Genomic DNA, 8,574 nt, shown 5'->3' with positions numbered 1-8,574 from the left:
AATCTGGATTTTTTTTTAATTTGTCCAGGAAAAGCCCATGATTTCCGAACAGGATGAACACTTTGAAGTTGGAACGCTTTGAATCGGGTCAAAAATGTGGAACTGGTGGGAGTTTGAAAAATGGCCAATTCATTTTGAATGGCAAAATGTCCCCAAAAACCTGGAATTCTGGGAAATCTGGACATTTTTTAAATTTGTCCAGGAACAGCCTGTGATTCCTGAACAGGCTGAACAGTTTGAAGTTGGATCGCTTTGAATCATGTGAAAAATGTGGAAATGGTGTAAGTTTGAAAAATGGCCAATTCATTTTGAATGGAAAAAATGTCCCAAAAAACCTGGAATTCTGGGAAATCTGGACATTTTTTGAATTTGTCCAGGAATAGCCCGCAGTTCCCGAATAGGCTGAACAATTTAAGTTGGATTGTTTTGAATCAGGTGAAAAACGTGGAAATGGTGTAAGTTTGAAAAATGGCCAATTCATTTTGAATGGCAAAAGTGTTACGGAAAACCTCGAATTCTGAGCAATCTGGAAATGTTTTGAATTTATTCAGGAAAAACCCGTGATTCCCGATTAGGCTGAACAGTTTGAATTTGGAACGCTTTGAATCGGGTGAAAAATGTGGAAATGGTGTGGAAGTTTGAAAAATGGCCAATTCATTTTCATTGGCAAAAATGTCCCGGAAAACCTGGAAGTCTGGGAAATCTGGAATTTTTTGGATTTTTTCCAGGAACAGCCCGTGATTCCTGAATAGGCTGAACAGTTTAAAGTTGGAACGCTTTGAATCAGGCGAAAAATGTGGAAATGGTGTAAGTTTGAAAAATGGCCAATTCATCTTGAATGGAAAAAATGTCGCGGAAAACCTGGAATTCTGAGAAATCTGGATTTTTTTTTAATTTGTCCAGGAAAAGCCCATGATTTCCGAACAGGATGAACACTTTGAAGTTGGAACGCTTTGAATCGGGTCAAAAATGTGGAACTGGTGGGAGTTTGAAAAATGGCCAATTCATTTTGAATGGCAAAATGTCCCCAAAAACCTGGAATTCTGGGAAATCTGGACATTTTTTAAATTTGTCCAGGAACAGCCTGTGATTCCTGAACAGGCTGAACAGTTTGAAGTTGGATCGCTTTGAATCATGTGAAAAATGTAGAAATGGTGTAAGTTTGAAAAATGGCCAATTCATTTTGAATGGCAAAATGTCCCAAAAAACCTGGAATTCTGGGAAATCTGGACATTTTTTGAATTTGTCCAGGAATAGCCCGCAGTTCCCGAATAGGCTGAACAATTTGAAGTTGGATTGTTTTGAATCAGGTGAAAAACGTGGAAATGGTGTAAGTTTGAAAAATGGCCAATTCATTTTGAATGGCAAAAGTGTTCCGGAAAACCTCGAATTCTGGGGAATCTGGAAATGTTTTGAATTCATTCAGGAAAAGCCCGTGATTCCCGATTAGGCTGAACAGTTTGAAGTTGGAACGCTTTGAATCCGGTCAGAAATGTGGAAATGGTGGAAGTTTGAAAAATGGTCAATTCATTTTGAATGGCAAACATTTCCCGGAAAACCTGGAATTCTGAGAAATCCGGAATTTTTGTAAATGTGTCCAGGAAAAGCATGTGATTCCCAAACAGGCTGAACAGTTTGAAGTTGGAACGCTTTGAATCGGGTGAAAAATGTGGAAGTTTGAAAAATGGCCAATTCATTTTCATTGGTAAAAATGTCCCGGAAAACCTGGAAGTCTGGGAAATCTGGAATTTTTTGGATTTTTTCCAGGAACAGCCCGTGATTCCTGAATAGGCTGAACAGTTTAAAGTTGGAACGCTTTGAATCAGGCAAAAAATGTGGAAGGTAGAGCGCACCAAAATCTGGAGAAGAAGAAGAACAAAAACCATGTGTGTGAATGTTTTGGAGCTTTCACACAATAGAAAATAAAAATAAAAATAATAAAAGCTTACCTTTTTTATATTTGTATAATAAGTGTATATTATTAATGTTGTAAATATAAATCTTTATACATCTAGAAAGGGTGGTCCTAAATAGGCATTTTTTAGAGGTCCCCAGAAGGTCCGAAGTACAAGAAAATGTGTGTGAGTGTGTGTGTGTGTGTGTGTGTGTGTGTGTGTGTGTTACAAACTGTTTAAATACACATCTTTATATATCTAGGAAGGCTGGTCCTAAAGAGGGAGGCATTTTTCTCAGGTCCCCAGAAGGTCCGAAGTACAAGGAAATGTGTGTGTGTGTGTGTGTGTGTGTGTGTGTGTGTTACAAACTGTTTAAATACACATCTTTATATATCTAGGAAGGCTGGTCCTAAAGAGGGAGGCATTTTTCTCAGGTCCCCAGAAGGTCCGAAGTACAAGAAAATGTGTGTGTGTGTGTGTGTGTGTGTGTGTGTGTGTGTGTGTGTGTGTGTGTGTGTGTGTGTGTGTGTGTGTGTGTGTGTGTGTGTTACAAACTGTTTAAATACACATCTTTATATATCTAGGAAGCCTGGTCCTAAAGAGGGAGGCATTTTTCTCAGGTCCCCAGAAGGTCCGAAGTACAAGAAAATGTGTGTGTGTGTGTGTGTGTGTGTGTGTGTGTGTGTGTGTTACAAACTGTTTAAATACACATCTTTATATATCTAGGAAGGCTGGTCCTAAAGAGGGAGGCATTTTTCTCAGGTCCCCAGAAGGTCCGAAGTACAAGGAAATGTGTGTGTGTGTGTGTGTGTGTGTGTGTGTGTGTGTGTGTGTGTGTGTGTGTGTGTGTGTGTGTTACAAACTGTTTAAATACACATCTTTATATATCTAGGAAGGCTGGTCCTAAAGAGGGAGGCATTTTTCTCAGGTCCCCAGAAGGTCCGAAGTACAAGGAAATGTGTGTGTGTGTGTGTGTGTGTGTGTGTGTGTGTGTGTGTGTGTGTGTGTGTGTGTGTGTGTTACAAACTGTTTAAATACACATCTTTATATATATAGGAAGGCTGGTCCTAAAGAGGGAGGCATTTTTCTCAGGTCCCCAGAAGGTCCGAAGTACAAGGAAATGTGTGTGTGTGTGTGTGTGTGTGTGTGTGTGTGTGTTACAAACTGTTTAAATACACATCTTTATATATCTAGGAAGGCTGGTCCTAAAGAGGGAGGCATTTTTCTCAGGTCCCCAGAAGGTCCGAAGTACAAGAAAATGTGTTTGAGTGTGTGTGTGTGTGTGTGTGTGTGTGTGTGTGTGTGTGTGTGTTACAAACTGTTTAAATACACATCTTTATATATCTAGGAAGGCTGGTCCTAAAGAGGGAGGCATTTTTCTCAGGTCCCCAGAAGGTCCGAAGTACAAGAAAATGTGTGTGTGTGTGTGTGTGTGTGTGTGTGTGTGTGTGTGTGTGTGTGTGTGTGTGTGTGTGTGTGTGTGTGTGTGTGTGTGTGTGTGTGTTACAAACTGTTTAAATACACATCTTTATATATCTAGGAAGGCTGGTCCTAAAGAGGGAGGCATTTTTCTCAGGTCCCCAGAAGGTCCGAAGTACAAGAAAATATGTGTGTGTGTGTGTGTGTGTGTGTGTTACAAACTGTTTTAAATACACATCTTTATATATCTAGGAAGGCTGGTCCTAAAGAGGGAGGCATTTTTCTCAGGTCCCCAGAAGGTCCGAAGTACAAGAAAATGTGTTTGAGTGTGTGTGTGTGTGTGTGTGTGTGTGTGTGTGTGTGTGTGTGTGTGTGTGTGTGTGTGTGTGTGTGTGTGTGTTACAAACTGTTTAAATACACATCTTTATATATCTAGGAAGGCTGGTCCTAAAGAGGGAGGCATTTTTCTCAGGTCCCCAGAAGGTCCGAAGTACAAGAAAATGTGTGTGAGTGTGTGTGTGTGTGTGTGTGTGTGTGTGTGTGTGTGTGTGTGTGTGTGTGTGTGTGTGTGTGTGTGTGTGTGTGTGTGTGCTCAGGGGCGCAAGCAGCTTTCATTCATCTTCATTTCAAGGTGAACTTGAATAATACATCACATCATAAATACGTTGCCGGTTGAGCTGTTTAAAAAAATATATATATATATTTCTTATTTATTTCAAAAAAAAAAAAATCATGGCGGCGACAACAACAAAGTCAACAAATAAATAAAGTCATTACCACAGCTTATAGAACACAGGCGCCGATTTGCTCTTTTTCATCCGGAGACAACAAAAAGAGGAAGAAGACAGGAGGAGGAGGAGGAGGAGGAAGAAGAAAAAGGAAAAAAAGGAGAGAATTGCACAGCGGCTTTTCTTTTCTTGAAAACGCTGCATTAGGTCTTTTCCTGCAGTCAGTCTTCACAGTTCAAAGCTGGCAGTTCAATAAATAGCTGCAACTGGCACATCTCTGTTCTTGCAAAAAGAAATCAATGTTAATCCTATTACCGGCAGTTATCACCTCGCCCAGAAATGGTGGCAAGAAAAAAAAAAAAAAAGGGAGATGTCAAAGCGGGAAGGGAGAGCGAGCGAGCGAACACTAGAGAGAGAGAGAGAGTCACCCTTCATTCACTTTCAAACACACTTTTGATAATTTACTTCTGTGGGAGAAGAAGCAGGGGGGGGGGGGTGAGCTTACCTAGTGTGTGTGTGTGTGTGTGTGTGTGTGTGTGATGGCGCATAATGCTTGGATCAGACCCTGCTGCTGTAAGCAAGATGTTTGAGGCACAAAAACATTTTTTTTTTTTGCCCTTCTTTTTCCACCCAGCCTCGTCTGGGCCGCCTACGCTCCCGGCCAAGGAAATTACCGGCGCCCTCGTGACCCGCTCCGCCGTTCCACCAGCCCGAAAAGCGGCTGGCGGGGTTGGCGGAGTTCGGCCGCCAAGGACGAGGAGTGAGGCACGGGGGGGGGTCAACCTGCGGTCCTTGAACGCCTCACACAGGCTGCACTTGAACTATAAGCGCGGCAGGGACACTCCTTGCCAGCAGGGGGCGGCACCTTGTGATTGTCATTGCTGGGAACAAGAAGAAAAATTTATTATTATCAATTAGTCCTTTTTAGTTCATATTTCAAGGGAAAAGAAGAAGAACTATTTATTTTAAGTAGTCATTTTTAGTCCACTGCGATGAGGTGGCGACTTGTCCAGGGTGTATTCCGCCTTCCGCCCGATTGTAGCTGAGATAGGCGCCAGCGACCCCGAAAGAGAATAAGCGGTAGTAAATGGATGGATGGATTTTTAGTCCATATTTTTAATTGATATATTTGTATTATTTTGTTAATTTAAAACATAGACATAATTAAAATATGAGGTGAATTGGGGGTCCTTATTTTGAAACCCCCCATTTAATAAAAATGAATATATTTTCACAAATTTATGATAAAATATTTTTCATCGTAAAATTCTTTTTATACTCTTTTTAATCGAACTTGAATTTAATTTGATGTTGGTTTTGCACAAAAACGAATTCATAGGAAATATTAATAATATTGTCATACTACTTATTATTAGGAATTCATATTTTTGTGTACATATTCATTATTATGATTAGTATTTTTTATTTATTTAAAATAATTGTTTTTATAAAAAAAGTTAATACATTTTTATAAAAAAATATATTTCTTTTTTCTGAGCTCGCCAACACCACTGTTTATTATTATTATTATTATTATTATCCATTCATATTTTTGTATACATATTTATTATTATTTTAAATTGGTATTTTATTCAAGTTTAAAATTAGTTGTTTATGTATTTTTTTTTTATTAAATTTTATTTTGACATTTTTTTTTTTGAGCTCACCAACACCAACTGGTTTCGTCCGCCCGTAAAATGATTTTTATACTTTTTTTTATAATCAAACTTGAATTAAATTTGATGTTTTTGTACAAAACCGAATACATAGGAAATAAATTGTTCATTAATAATATGTTTGTACTATTTATTATTATTATTCATTCCTATTTTTATATAAATATTTATCATTATTATTAATTTGTATTTTATTAAACTTATAGATACATTTTTTTTTTTTTTTTTAATTTTTTTTTTTTTTCTAAAGATTATTGTTTCTGAGCTCGCCAACACCTGGCCCCGTTTCGGCCGCTTTTGCTCCTGGCCAAGGAAATTACCGGCGCCCTCGTGATGCCCCCCAACCCGCTCCGTCGTTGGCACGTTCGGCCGCCAAGGACGAGGGGGGATCAACACACGGTCCTTGAACGCCTCACACAGGCTGCACTTGAACTATAAGCGCGGCAGGGACACTCCTTGCCAGCAGGGGGCGGCACCTTGTGATTGTCATTGCAAGGGAAAAGAAGAAGAACTCGTTATTTTAAGTAGTCATTTTTAGTCCACTGCGATGAGGTGGCGACTTGTCCAGGGTGTACCCCGCCTTCCGCCCGATTGTAGCTGAGATAGGCGCCAGCGACCCCGAAAGAGAATAAGCGGTAGAAAATGGATGGATGGATTTTTAGTCCATATTTTTAATTGATATATTTGTATTATTTTGTTCATTTAAAACGTAGACATAATTAAAATATAAGGTGAATTGGGGGTCCTTATTTGGAAACCCCCCATTTAATAAAAATGAACATATTTTCACAAATTTATGATAAAATATTTTTCATCGTAAAATTCTTTTTATACTCTTTTTAATCAAACTTGAATTTAATTTGATGTTGGTTTTGCACAAAAACGAATTCATAGGAAATAAATTGTTCATTAATAATATTGTCATACTACTTATTATTATGAATTCATATTTTTTGTATACCTATTCATTATTATGATTAGTATTTTTTATTTATTTAAAATAATTGTTTTTATAAAAAAAGTTAATACATTTTTATAAAAAAAAATATTTCTTTTTTCTGAGCTCGCCAACACCACTGTTTATTAATATTATTATTATTATCCATTCATATTTTTGTATACATATTTATTATTATTTTAAATTGGTATTTTATTCAAGTTTAAAATTAGATTTTAAACTTAAAATTACATTTTATTTTGACATTTTCTTTTTTGAGCTCACCACCAACCGTCCCGGCCAAGGAAATTTTTATACTCTTTTTTTTCAAACTTTAATTAAATTTGATGTTTTTGTACAAAACCGAATTCATAGGAAATAAATTGTTCATTAATAATATGTTTGTACTATTTATTTTTATTATTATCAATTTATATTTTTGTATAAATATTTATCATTATTATTCATTTGTATTTTATTTAACTTATAAATAAAAAAATAATAATTTTATTTATTTATTTATTTATTTTAAGTATTGTTTTTCCTGAGCTCGCCAACACCTGGCCCAGTTTCGGCCGACTATGCTTCCGGCCAAAGAAATTACCGGCGCCCTGGTGACAGCCCACCTTACCCGCTTCGCCGTTCCACGAGCGCAAAAGTGGCTCGTGGGGTTGGGAGGGCGTCAACACGCCTCACACAGGCTGCACTTGAACTATAAGCGCGGCAGGAACACTCCTTGCCAGCAGGGGGCGGCACCTTGTGATTGGAAAAAAATATAGATCTGACGGTTGAGTAGAATTTATTATTATTATTTAGTATTTATTAGTTGATCTTTTCTGCGATGAGGTGGCGACTTGTCCAGGGTGTACGCCGCCTGAGATAGGCACCAGCGCCCCCCGCCACCTCTAAGAGAATAAGTGGTAGAAAATGGACGGATGGATAGTTGATTTTTTATTTTTTATTTTGTTTATTTAAAACATATACATCATTAAAATGTGAGGACAATTGGGGCTCCATATTTTAAAACCCCCCCATAAAAAAAAGCACATATTTTCATAAATTTATAATAAAATAATTTTCATCGTAAAATGATTTTTATACTCTTTTTTTTTTTTAATCAAAGTTTAATTACATTTTATGTTGGTTTTGTACAAAAAACGAATTCATAGGAAATAAATTGTTAATTAATAATATTGTTGTAGTATTTATTGTTATTATTATTATTTGTATATATATTTATTATTTTTACTAATTAGTGTTTTATTAAAGTTTGAAATTAATTGTTTTTACTTTTTATTTATTAATAAAAAAATTAAAACAAGTATTCTTTTTTTCGCCAGGCTGGCCCTTTTTTCGTCCGCCTACGCTTCCGGCCAAGGAAATGACCGCCATTACAGGCTGCACTTGAACGATCAGCACAGCAGGGACACTCCTTGCCAGCAGGGGGCAGCACCTTGTGATTGTCACTGCTGGGAAAAAGAAGAAGTTTGTAGCTTCTCAAACAAATCTAAGAAAGGCCATTTTGTTTGACTACTTGATTAGAAAAGTTCAAATAATGGATTTTCTCCGTGGATGAAGATGTTTTCCTACATCCAGGTCAGTGTATTTTCTTCATATTTTTTTTGGGACTGGATTCACAGTCCCTTTTCTCTGTTTGTAGTTTTTCAACAAAGATCTAAGAAAGACAATTTTGTTTGACTACTTGATCAGAAAATGTTAAAATCATGGATTTTCTCGCTATGTACAGATGTTCAAATAGATTCAGGTCAGTGTATTTTCTGCATATATTTTTGGCCTGGATTTGAAGCCTTTTTTGCTGTGTTTGTAGCTTCTTAAAGAAATCTAAGAAAGGCAATTTTGTTTGACTACTTCATTAGAAAATTTTAAATCATGGATTTTTTCCGTATGTATGCATGTTT

At 37.0% G+C, this 8,574-nt stretch overlaps 1 long non-coding RNA gene across 1 annotated transcript in view; it reads left to right on the top strand.

Moving 5' to 3' along the window:
* LOC133543362 (uncharacterized) overlaps positions 1 to 8,328 on the top strand; it is a 171,307-nt gene extending 162,979 nt beyond the window's left edge. Inside the window, exon 3 of the long non-coding RNA XR_009804359.1 lies at positions 7,996 to 8,328. This is a non-coding gene — a long non-coding RNA (uncharacterized LOC133543362). The remainder of the gene's footprint in view (positions 1 to 7,995) is intronic.
* The last annotated feature ends 246 nt before the right edge of the window (positions 8,329 to 8,574 follow it).

The sequence above is a fragment of the Nerophis ophidion genome, linkage group LG26 (assembly GCF_033978795.1).
Source record: "Nerophis ophidion isolate RoL-2023_Sa linkage group LG26, RoL_Noph_v1.0, whole genome shotgun sequence".
In the NCBI taxonomy this organism is placed as follows: domain Eukaryota; kingdom Metazoa; phylum Chordata; class Actinopteri; order Syngnathiformes; family Syngnathidae; genus Nerophis; species Nerophis ophidion.
Note: the sequence above shows the minus strand (reverse complement) of the source record. Positions and strands in the feature narration are given on the sequence as shown.